Source organism: Camelus ferus, chromosome 7 (assembly GCF_009834535.1).
Source record: "Camelus ferus isolate YT-003-E chromosome 7, BCGSAC_Cfer_1.0, whole genome shotgun sequence".
In the NCBI taxonomy this organism is placed as follows: domain Eukaryota; kingdom Metazoa; phylum Chordata; class Mammalia; order Artiodactyla; family Camelidae; genus Camelus; species Camelus ferus.
This window is the reverse complement of record NC_045702.1, coordinates 52,551,695-52,564,968: the sequence shown is the minus strand read 5'-3', so window position 1 is coordinate 52,564,968 and position 13,274 is coordinate 52,551,695.

Sequence of the window (13,274 nt, the reverse complement as noted above, 5' to 3'; positions counted from 1 at the left end):
AACCAGCATTTTCCTTCCTCCCAAAAAGTTGATCAGTATGTCTTTGCCTGTCAGCTAATTTCCAAAGTCAAAAATCACCTGACCCATGCGGTATTCATTTAATTCCAGCTCTATGTAGCGGGGTTCAGTACAAAGGTTCAGAACTCTTGTAATATTCCTAATCTCTTAGTCCTTACTCACATGTGTGTGCTAATGATTATAATGTAGAACATATAAATCACAATCCACAAACTGAAGTACACAGGAAATTGCCGTTTTAAACACTTTTAAAATCATCAAATTTAAATAAATTCTAATTAAGCCATCATCAGGGCCCCATCCTCTGTCAAGGTCTTGGTGAAATACAGCCTGGAAAAGGAAGCCAACACTAACATCTGAACCACAGTAGTCACAGCTAAACATGTTACTGTATAGGCGTGAAGAGGCTCTCATCTAGAAACGCTGTTTTCACGGTTTGTTTGGAGTAAGAATGCGGTCCTGAGGCTGGGAATTCCGATATGTATTGTTCAGCCTCCAAAGACTCTCCTTCTAATAACCTTCATTTTTGGTGTCTTCTCACCCACTGTTAGATAAGAGGAAACACCTCTGCCTTTTCTTCTGCTCTTTCAAATTTTCCTCTTCTCCTAATTCCTTCCTCCCAAGGCTTTTGGAGATCAAATGGCAAAAGATGTATTTTTTAAATGGCTTTTACTTTTGGCCCGGCAACGCAACTTCCCCTGAGGCTGTGGAACACCAAGGATACTGGCTTTGTCGAGGAAACAGAGGCAGAGGGGGACTGCAGGGGCAACAGACCAGAGTGGTTATCTTGCCACAATAATATTGCTAATATTTATTGAATGTTTCTTGAATGTCCTGGTATGTGCCAGAAAAGAAGCTAAGACACTTACTTTGCAGCCATTATCTTATTTAATCCTCAAAACAACCTTATGAAATAGGTACTAGTATCATCTCCATTGTACAAAAGGCTAAAAAGGGTTTAAATCACAGCCTCTGATCTCCCAGTTACTAAACTGAAGAGCCAGGAATTTAAACCTCAACAATCCAACTGTAAATTACATTGCCTTTGGTCAACTATTAGGCTCCTGTAATCTTGCCTGTTCCCTAGTTCTTCTTTTAGTAACTACCTAAGTTACCGATCTAGGAATTCCAACTAGATGAGATGTGTGTACTTCTTCTGACAGTTTTCTCCAAGGATTTGGAGTCCTCCTATTATTTGAACCTCAGACTAATAACTGGAAATCTTACTGTCTGTTGACAGACTTCTCTAAGGTCAACTTCTATTCACAGCCATAGAATCCCCAAGGTAACGCTCTGTGAACTTGCTGGAAAATCCTGCTGCTGCTGCCCTAAACCCACGTGTGACATGAGGTGGTAGCTGAGGTGGTAGCACGTGCCACTCAATCTGTCTGTCCCATCAGTAGGGCTGTATTTTACACTTGTCTTTTCTCCCGCTCTTTCCCTTTTTCAGACACCTGACCTTGCCCACCAGATGCTAAGATACGAAAAAGCACATAGACTATACGTGCTTAGCGTGGTAACAGTAAAACTCATTTTGGTCAAAGAGTGAATATTTACATGATACCAACATTTGGTCTTTGGTGCCATATTCATAATCAGAAGTAACAAAAATACACTTCTACTCAGTCAAGCAAGGCTTACAGAGGGAGTTGGCAGGGAAATCTTTTACGTAAAAATCTGTAAAACATATACGGTAAGAGTTTCCGCCACCATAGAACAGCTTGTTCATTAAAATGTCATGTTTTCTTAGAACGGAAGGAGTGATGGGAAGATTTGCAGAATGACTTTACATCTTAGAGAACATTTCCCCAGTATTGTTCATTTTGCAAATGCTCAAAAATAGGGTGGAGTTTGCAGGAATTAGAATGCAAGAACATTTTAAAAATGGGTAAGTAGCATACATTGTAAATTATACAACAGGAAATTTCATAGTATAAACAAATTATGATAAAACATGTATTTGCTGTTATCACTGATCTGTTGAACAATTTTACATTTCTATTACTTGGCCTGTATAAAAAGATATACATCAATGTTAAACTTGAATATCTTATTTACAAATATTTCTCTCTCACATGCATAAACTGTTGGCAGACCCAGAAAGCATACTGCTGTTTTAAAGTCTGGAAACTTGGGCTAAAATTGGTATTATTAGGCAGATGAGTATGCTATAAATACGCAGTCAAATAGTCTGTAAAATAATCCGAAGTAATTAGCACCTGTTTGACTTTCTCAATACCATTTGACATTTTATCTTTGATCTATAAGGAAACATTAAATTTGAATTAAATAACTTTAGAGTACAGTACTTTCTTTAAATCTGTTTCACAGCATAGAAACTGAAGATTAAAAAATTAATTAAATACCCCAAAGGTTATTTATCTGTTACCCAGGAAAGCATAACAAAACACAAATAAAACAAACAAAAGAAGTTCATGACTCTTTCAAATCCCTAACATTCTCAATGGTGTGTATGTGTGTGGGAAGTGGTCCATGAATATTTTTAGTAAAGAATGACAGGTGCTTCCAAACATATTTACCTACAGTAGCATTTCCTCAATTGTAATGATGTGTTTACATGCCTGTCTACACCTGCTCCTTTACAGCAGGCTACAAAGTTTTGAGTATCATCACAATTTAAGTGCCAAGGTGCTCTGAGGAGTCACTGGTGCTTGCAGTCATTTTTATGTCTTATTTGCAAGGGAGCAGGCTAAGCGACGTAATAACTTTATTTTTATCAGTAGGGTCAAAACATCACATGATTACTGCCCTGTACTTTTCAAAAGAAATGAAGTAAGATATTGAATAAATACATGATGTCTTAAGTGCCATCTTCAACTTGCTTCCTATTAATAGTATTTGAAAAGATAACTGCTTCCTGAACACCTCCAAAATAAAAAATGATTACAAAAATCCTATGAAATAAAGTTATTAAAAAGCCTATTTTAAAATGTATGAAAATGCTCAGCCTATCAAATTATGAATACACTGTAAATTTAGTATTAAAGTTACAGACATAAAGGCTTATATGTGCAGAATAAACAACACAATGGACATATATTAACATATTAATGATGGTTATCTCAAGAGAGTGATATTACGGGTAATGTCTTTTCTGTATTTTCCATATTTTTTAAAAAATAAACTGTAGTGTTTAAAAGGAAACCTAAACGTTATTTTTACCAAATCTTAGGTTAAACGAGTCTCACCTTTCCTATTTTTCCATATACTTCTCACTGTCAATCTCCATTATTCTCACAAGAGAAGATGCTAGGATTATCATCCCGTGTCTCTTCAGGATATTCTGCAACAGAGAAATTTAATGATTATCTTACGGTCATACCATAGAGCAAGTGCTATGACCTACATCCACTGTCTTCCAAGACGGAGCAAATTGGAAACCTCTGATTTCATTTTCAAATTTTAGGGATAATATGCTCTAATCTGTTGCTCATAAGAATGATTTGAAAGGAAAACTTATATTACAAACAAAGAAGATGGTATTTTTCTTATTAAAATATCTGTACAACCGCGTTTTCCTATGAAAATTAAGATACTGAAGATTTTCTATTCTGAGGATAGAAGTGATTTATTAAATATACTAAAAACTAAAATAAAGCGCAGATCCAATCCTGCACTCAAACATAAGTAACAATAATCCTGATATAAAATGGTTAATTCAACCACATAGTTCATTCTGATATGCTTTATAATTTTTGAAATATAAACATTTAGTCTTGTCAAGTTAATGCTATAAAATGTGTAGACTCAGATTTTGATAACTGATTCTTAATCTGTAAAGTTAGTATTTTTTTTATCATAAATCTAACTTAAGTCACTAGCTTCTTAAGAGAAGGTTAGAATGTAAATAATTTATACATAAAACACAAAGCTTAACATATGGCTCAAATACTGTAGTTCTAAATGAATTACTAAAGGAAAGAAAGATGTGATGGAATTACTTAGTGTTGCACGAAAGGTAGGCTTACATATTGTGTAATTTAATCATTTCCTAATATTTTTAAAAAGCTTAGCTTTATACAGTGAGTCTGTCTACACAAAAGAAACAATCAGGTAGGTATTTTTTGTCAAAGTTATCTTCATTAAAGTGAAGTGATTAGATATGTTAGTTGCGTTGTTTCTTAGACTCCATTACAGTTTTATTAAAATCAAAACCAAAAAGATCATATTCTATTATTTTGGTTATTACTTAAAATGACCTACACATATGGACAGGGCACAAAAATTTAGTCTTAAAGGCACACACTTTTTTTCTGGAGGACACACACTTTACAGATAAAAGCATCAACACAGAACTTCCCCTCTAGATTTCTATAGTGCTTTCATGATCATGGTATTGTCTTCTAAAATATAAAGTACTATTTGAAAAATTACTGAACTATTTACAGCATATAAGAAAAAGTTAATGTTGTTTTCACAAAATATACAGATTAAAGCAGTGCTTTCAGGAAAGAATTTCAGTGTGCCTATAAATTTACACGTGTTCTTTTGTAGTCACTCCATTACTTATTTAACATTATATATTTCAACTAAGTATAACGGATATAAAATAAGAATGGCTTAAAGAAGCATGAAAGCCCAGATGGAGGAGGTACTCTACAGTGTCAAAGACCCAGGCTCCTTCCCTCTTGTTGCTCTGCTATCTCTTGGGTGGGCTTCTCCTCCTCAGGGTCCAAAACTGCTCACCACCACATTCACAGTCTAGCCTTAATAACTGGGTGCAGCAGGCAGTGGACAGCTCAGTCCTCCTTTTTCAGGGCACATCCTGGAAATTGCATCCACTACCTTTTAATGTATCTTATTAGCCATAATTTAATGTCAGAGCTGCAGCTAGCTTCCAAAGAGACTGTCAACTGTGGTCTCTTCTCTGGGTGGCTATGTGACCAATTAAAAATGAGGAACTCTGTCTCTATCAAAGAAGAGAAGAATATTTACTGGGAGAAAAGTAGTAGCCTCTGCCATAGTTAGATTTACATAACCTCAGAAAGTCTAGTCCCTCAAAGCCACAATAAGATATCACCTCACACTTGTTAGAATGGTTACTATAAAAAACACAAGACATAAATGTTGGCTAGGATGTGGAAAAAAGGGAACCCTGGTGCACTGTGTGTGGAAATATAAGTTGGCGCAGCCACTATGGAAAACAGTACAGAGGTTCCTCAAAAAATTAAAAATAGAACTATGATATGAACCAGCAATTCCACTTTTGAGTATTTATTTGAGGAAAGCAAAAACACTAACTCAAAAAGATACACACACCCCTATGTTCACTGCATCACTATTTACAGCAGCCAAGACACAGAAACAATTTGTGTCTACTGATGGATAGATGAATAAGGAAGTTGTGGAATATATATACAATGGAATACTACCCAGTCATTAAAAAGAATGAAATCTTGCCACTTGCAACAACATGGGTGGACCTTGAGAGCATTATGCTAAGTGAAATATGGTGTTATCTCTCGCATGTGTGGAATCAAAAAAAAAAAATCAGGCATACAATCAGAGAACAGACTGGTAGTTGAAAGAGGCAGGGTGTGGGTCTTGTGTGTGTGAGTCCAGTCCCTGAAAAATTGCAATGGTTAAAAGAATATTGAAACATAGAATCTTTTCTTGATTCAGAAACTACACCTGTACTGGATTGAGCATTATTATTTTGACATTTATTCAACCTAGAATACACCTGTCATAGCTTCTGGAATCTTTTTCCAACCCGTTAGGAGGGAGGCCCCAACTAAAGCAAGACAGCTAAATTTGGGGGAGGTCTGCTACAGCAAAGGCTCAAAAGAAGTCACAGAAACCCAAGTGAGTCTTGTTCAGTGGGAAAGTATATCAGGACTCAGTTACTAAAACTGTTAGTGGTAATACTGTTTTTAGTAAAGTTAATATTTTAAATTTAATTACCTTTAATATCTGTGCTTACTATTCATCCTTACATTTCAGGGTTTTTTTTTCTCCTAGAATTATGTTCCTTCCACCTAAAATACAATTTCCATTAAGAAAAGTTTCTCCAGCAGTAAATACCTTATGCATGAAATGTATACTGCTTTTCTTCTCCATAAATAGTTTTAGGTTGACAGTTACTCTCTCTGTATTATCTCAGCACACTGAAGATATTGTTCCCTTGATTTCTATGGCTTTTTCACAGCTGCTGGTACAAAGTCAATCCTCTAATGACTGTTCCTTTTGGGTAGTCTGACTCTTCCGTCTGCATTTAAATTCTTAAAACTGCAAACAACACTGTTACTTGATGCAGACTTAGAACTATTTTTATAGTCCTATTACAGTCACTCCTTGAATTGTGGTCTAATTTAGAAAGACTAGTAATAGTAACGTTTGTTTAGTACTTACCATGTGCCCGACACTGTGGTAAAAAACAAACAACTGAAAACCAAACCAAAACACCGACTAGTTTTGCTCATTCGTTTTCACAGTAGTTCTCGCGGCGCAAGCCCGCCTTGCCTCCGCTCGGCGTGAGGGACAGGAGGCCGAGGCAGGCGGCGCGGCCCCGCGGGGCTGACTGCGGGCGCGGGGCGGGGGGAGAGAGGGCGGGAGGCGCGCGGGCGGCGCGCGGGCCCCGCGCAGGTGAAAGTGATGCAGCACGTGACAGCGCCTCCTCGTCGGAAAGCCAGCAGGCGCGGCGACCTGCAGCCCGCTCAGCCAAACGCGGGAACTACACGTCCCAGAGCCCTTCCCCTACAGGCCTTCCGCTGTGTGTCAGCGCGAGGAATGGGCGGGAGATTCGGGAGCCGGAGTGAAATGGTCGTTACTCTCCAAAGGGCATCCAGTTAGCTGAGGGCAGGATCGGGCGCAGAGTACGTGCCGCTGCATCCCAGCTTGCCCCGCTGTTCCGGCCCCTTGTCCCGCTGTTCTCCTGGCAGGCTGCCAGCCCTGGTGACAGTGACCTCTACGCCCGCCTCCCACCCCAGCAGATGCAAAGGCCACAGTTGTGCAGACTTCTCCTGGCTCGGCCTGCTCGGTGCTACTCCCTCGGCGGGACAAGCATGCTTCCTGGATTCCTCCGCCAGCCTCCACCCTATCACCCACGCCCCGTGCTCGGGAGGGCTGGCCTCCAAATCCCCTTTCCCCACCGTCATTCTCTGGGCCTCCCACAGTCGTGTGTGGTCTACCCCCTCTAATGTCTCTTATCCCGTGTTAAACGCAGTGATCACATATCCCTAACCCTGCCTGAACCCAGAGGCGGTATACCATTAAAATACTCCTCAAATAGTGTTTCAAAACCGTTCTCGTTGTGCTCCTTAAAACGCAGATACTCTGGTTACTACGCAAGGCCAGGTTCTGACTTCTGCTTTCAGAGGCCTCTTTTACCCATAAAAAACTATTAAACATTATATTTTATAACTGTTGATATAAAGACATATGTATCCAAGCTGGATTATGCTTATTTTTCTTCCAATTTTGAAAGAAATTAGAACTATTTTGGGGATCCTAAAAGCATTGTGGACCCTAGGAAGTGTGTCTATTGTGGCTAATAGAGAACAAGGCCCTTGTTCCACTACTTTGGCGAGGAGCCAGGAATATACATTTTAGTAACCCTCCCTTGGTGACTCGTCTCCTTAGGCCAGTTTGAGAAAGGCTGCTAGAGGATAGGGGGGCCTTGGGACCTCAGGGAAACTCTCTGATCATGTCATAAAGGATAAACAACAAAAACCAACCTTCATATGGAGGGCAACACATTCATAGGGAAACCTCTTTTTTTTAAAGTACATTAACAAAAGCAAAACCGAGCCATGAAAGATAGCAAGAGATATCTCACCCTGTATCTTATGCTTATAACACATTGGATTTTTCAAGTTTTGTTTCTTTCCCATGAATTGGTCTTACAATGGAATCGCAATAGTTTTATTGCTGCAGGAAATACTTCTAGACCAACGAGTCTATCTTACAAGCCCCTCTGAGAATTAACATCCAAAAGCAAAGGGAAGTTAAGATAAACTAGGTCCATTCATAAAGCAGAATTTCCCAGACTGCTGTGCTTATAAAGATCTGGCATAAAATTGATTTGTTTTTATGTTTCCACTCTGAATTAAATTTTAATCTTCTTCCTGGAGGGAAATAAGTTGTGTACTATATCCCAGGACTTAGGACAGTGCTTTAATCGATGGGGACTTTTTAAGAAACACTGTTGGGCTGCACGCGCGGGGCTACTAGGCCTGTACTCGCCCAGCTTCCAGACAGAAGGAAGACTGGAGTCAGTGACAGAGACGTGAATGGTTTAATGGATCCGAGGAGCTCACACGTCTGAAGCAAAGTCCTGGAGTGACACCCCACTGTGTGCGAACACGGTGGCTGGCTTTGCTCTGGGGGCAGGAGGAGGTTAACAGTTATAGGGGAAATTGACCTCAGGTTGGCTCATTGGTTACCAGGGAAACCAGATGCCCGTCACTGCCCCTTTGGTAAGAACAATCATAGCTGGAGTAGGGGCAAGGATGTAGGAAGGTCAGTCATGTGAGTAGGGTGTAGGTGAAGCCGGCACTGGTGGAGCAGGGGATATACAGAGAGTAAGAGAACAGGCTTCCTGGGTGGCCTGACCATACAAACACTAATGATAAACACCAAGAATACAAGTAAATGTAATGTTTCATTTAGTCCTGAAAATAAATACAAAATGCTGAGCAGAACCAAGTACAGTATTCAGGATTGAACTGTTGTTGTTTTGGTGAAACTATATGTTCTTAAGCAACTTATATGTGTATATGTCCTATATCCCATCTCTATTCTCAGATGGTTTCTTGATTATATTTTTTTGGTATATGATTCCCAATAGCATCTATATATTACCACAAAAGTTGAGGGCCCTCAAAACAACTAGCTTTTTGTACTTAATGAAAGAAAAAATTTAAGATAGATTATAAAAATATATTTTGGGTTATTTGTTGTGGGGGCTGGGAAATGAGTTAAACCTATTTAGAATGGGGCAAGTTTGCAGGTGTAGGGGAGCAAAATTTGCCACCCTCTCAAATGTGTCTCTTTGACATAAGGATTATTTTAAGTTGATTTATTATTTTTTTGTGCTTTCTTTTTTTAAAAAAATTTTTATTGAAGTGTGGTTGATTTACAATTTCACTTTCAAGTGTAGAGCAAAGTGATCCAGTTATACATATACATACATATATAGATATTTTCTTTTCAGATTCTTTTCCATTATTGGTAATTACAAGAAATTGAATATAGTTTCCTGTGCTATATAGTAGTTCCTTATTGTTTATCTACTTTATATATAGTAATGTATATCTGTTAATCCCTAACCCCTAATTTATCCCTCCCTGCCCTTTCCCCTTTGGTAACTAGTTTCTTTTCTATACTGGTGAGTCTGTTTTTGGTTTGTAAATATAATTTGTATCTTTTTTTTAGATTCCACATATAAGTGATATCTTGTGATACTTGCCTTTCTGTTTGACTTCGCTTAGTATGATAATCTCTAGGTTCATCCATGTTGCTGCAAATGGCACTATTTCATCCTTTTTATGGCTGAGTAATATTCCATTGTATGTATATACCACATCTTCTTCATTCAGTCATCTGTTGATTATTTTTAAGAAATGGAAGACTCAAGAAGTCTTTCTTTTTACCTCCCCCTTAACTCCCTAAAAGAATTTACATAAAAGGGAGAGCTCTCTAGGGAAAGCCCTAGCATCAGAGATGTCTGCAAGGAACATGGGTCTGGGTGTGGCAGTTAAAACTGGGCAGGGCCTGAAGTGTCCCATTGTTTCTGCATGGTGCAGCAAACATCTGCTTACCAAATATTCGCCTTCCCCATCCTGTAAATTATCTTTCTCCCCTCTGAAGTCCCAGGCCCCTACCACCCCCTTCTGTTTAGTTCAGGACTGCATATAACGGTCAATTGCCTGCATGTAGGTGGATCTTATTAAATTTGATTTTCTCATGTTAATCTGTCCCATGACAATTTCATTCTTAGACCAGCCAGAAGATCTAAAAAAGGGTGGAGGGAAATCTTTTTCCTTCTCTAACAAAGACTTTAGTTAAAATACACTTTTCACAATATCTCAAGTTTTAACTCTGAAAAAAATCTTTAAGCTCTAAAAAAGGGCTGGGAGACACAGTAGAGATTGATTGCTTTGTTTTTAATTCTGCTGAGATTCCATTTCTTCTGTTTCTTCTCACTACATGTTTCCAGGGCAAACGTCCAGGACTTGAAAAGAACAGGGGTTAGTGCATTCTCCCTATGCTCATCCTCAGCTAGCATGCATATTTAAAAAAAAAAAAAAATCCTATCTTTGCTTTTCCTAGGGAAAACAGGAGCCAGATAAGAAACAGAAAAGCCTTAAAAGAGTGAGCAAGACACATATAAAACTGGTACCTGGTATCAATTGGAGAGGTGTCTCTTTCTACTTGTCCTAATGGGTAGAGAATATTAACAAACTGCACAAGGGGGAGGAATAATACTTTCAGAGATTTTCCAGTTGTCCCAGCCTTAAGTATTGCATCATGCAATTATATTCCTTTGTTATTTTGGGAATTCTTAGAAAAAATATTGCAAAGCACACTATAAATAAGAAGTTCTACATAAGATGTTCAGAATACATAAAAAGAAAGCAATAAAGGAAAAGAAAATGTACATCCAAGCATCATAATTGGTTATCCTGGTGTGATTACACAGAGACCTGCGTAAATAGAAGAGACTTAACAGCTGGCGGTTTGCTACACCACGTCCGTTAAAAACACTTCTGATGTATCAGTTCTCGGGCTGTTTTATTCCTAGAACGTGTTTTCCACCTCATAAGGGTGTTAGATATATCTAAGATATTATTATGTATGTTCAGAGAACATTTTCCACAGGTTTTAGAAATGATAGAGGCAGAGGTCACTTAGATATTTTTCTGGTTCCTGAGGGAAATGACAATAAAATTTTCCTGCTGTTGGGATTAGGCGTACCTTACTCTTCCTCACTGCTCCCTCCTGAGCTCTTCCTGAAACGGAACATGAGAATACAAGTGAAGTCCCTGAAGTAATGTACAGAGTACAAGCACAAGTTGATGATTTTATGTTAAGTGCAATTTAAGCATTGATTTTGTAAGTATTATGAATTACAAGAGTTATTTTTGCCTTCCAGGAGTTTTAAATAGCAAAGTGATTGAACAAAATGGAATGCCTTTTAACTTTTATTAAAATCTGTAGAACGCAATTTTTGACCCAGTTCCCAACTTTCCAACATTTTTCCTGAGATCCACATCTTCCATACCAAAAACCTCATACGAAGGGTCCCTAGGAGTCATATTTATAAACGTGACTGCACCATCTGAGCCACATTGGTTATACCAGTGGTGAACATTTGATTCAGTTGTAGCCAAATGCCCTCCAAGAAATGGGAAAATGACGTCAGCAGATATTTTGCACCAAGAAGGTAGTTGGTACTGAGGTGATAAAAATTTGGTACCCAAGAAACCTGTCTGTAGAGAAATAAAAAAGTTAAACTAGAGAAAGAACAATGTAGGAGACGTAAAAGAGCAGCTGTGACGAGATACATTGGCTCAAAGACAAGAAAAAAAAAGAGATCAAAGACTGACTTCCTGGATTCTCTAGCTCCTTCACTTCCATCATGAATCTCCAGTATACATTTTACTCTTAGCTTGGATAAGACACTTCTGGACTCTCAAAATTTATCTCCTCCTTTTTGCATAAGTTTGTTCTAAGCATGTTTCCACAACATAGAGCCCAAATAACTCTAAGACATTATCCCATAATTATCAATTGCAAATACTGGCCACAAAAGTATTTTAATTTCTTTCAACATTTAAATGCTCATTCGACAGAAAATGTTTTAGGTTATTTTTTTTTTTCTATGTAATGTATTCAAGATCCCATATTGAACTGGCATTCACAGGTAAGAATAACAGATCATATGTTCACAGCTATGATGGTGATTTTTTTATTCTGCTGCCTGCACACATTTCCAAAAGAATCAAACAATAAATTAATAATCAAACATTAATTTAGTATAAAATGTTTTTAAAAAATACTGGCCTTGGTGCTGTGAAGAGTGTAAGGAGAAAATAATGCAATTCATATGAGAGCACATGGTTTCACAATATACTATTCCTAATATGTGAAATGTAGCAACCTACTCAGTAAATTTTAAAGAAGTGTTCAGAGTGGGAATGGTTTAAACACACAAACAGCTCTGTCTAATTTCCTGAAAGAGTCACATCATACAACAATTTAATCATTCTTCAACGTATTCATTATACAGTATTTGGACTGGAAAGTAATTTCCAATGGTTTGAATGGACTTTTTTAACATTATTTCTCCTTATATAATGTAGAAATAATTGTTTGGTATATCAGTTAGTATTTTTAATTATAATCAGAATAAATCAGTTCTGACTGAAATAAGCAGCAAAATGAATTTATGAAATATTGAATAATACACAGCCTCATGAGAAGGGCTAAAGAACTAAGATTAGAGATGATATAGCAATGATGCTTGGAACTGTGCTGGAGCACTGAACTAGGGAGGACACTCGCTCTAACCCAGGCACTACAAACTGTAACTCCCACAGCCCGAAATGGCCGTCAACATAGTCAGCACTCTACCTCAGGAGCTCAGTTTCCCTGTACCCACCACTCTTTCAGACAAAATTCTGTAGCTCCCGCTTCTTTGCATCATTAGCACCCAATTCATAGTCTAGAAGCACATAAGTCCCATAACTCTGCTCTACCTGCAAGGGCTGCTGGGAAATAATGAGTATGGAACTGTGTTCTCCCTGCAAGGGCATCTGGGAAATAATGAATATGAAACCATGTTCTACCTGCAAGGAAGGCTGGGAAATAATCAGTATGGAACTGTGTTCTCCCTGCAGGGGAGGCTGGGAAATAATCAGTATGGAACTGTGTTTTACCTGCAAGGGCGTCTGGGAAATAATGAGTATGGAACTGTGTTCTACCTGCAAGGGCATCTGGGAAATAATGAGTATGAAACTGTGCTCTTCCTGCAAGGGAGGCTGGGAAATAATATGACGATTTCAGCTGCACAGGGAGAGGTAGGCTCTATCCACTCAGAGATCCAAGGAGCAGAGAGAAAGCCCTAACATAGAAAGGTGGTCATTATCCTGATTAGCCAGAAAGCAAGAAGAACTGTCTATATGGCCAGGTGTGCCAAGGGCTAGTACAATTAATGTCAGTGCTGTTCCTCTTTTTGTGTTCTTTTCAGGGTTTTTCCCCCCTCCTTTCATGTTGCTTCTGTGACAGTGATT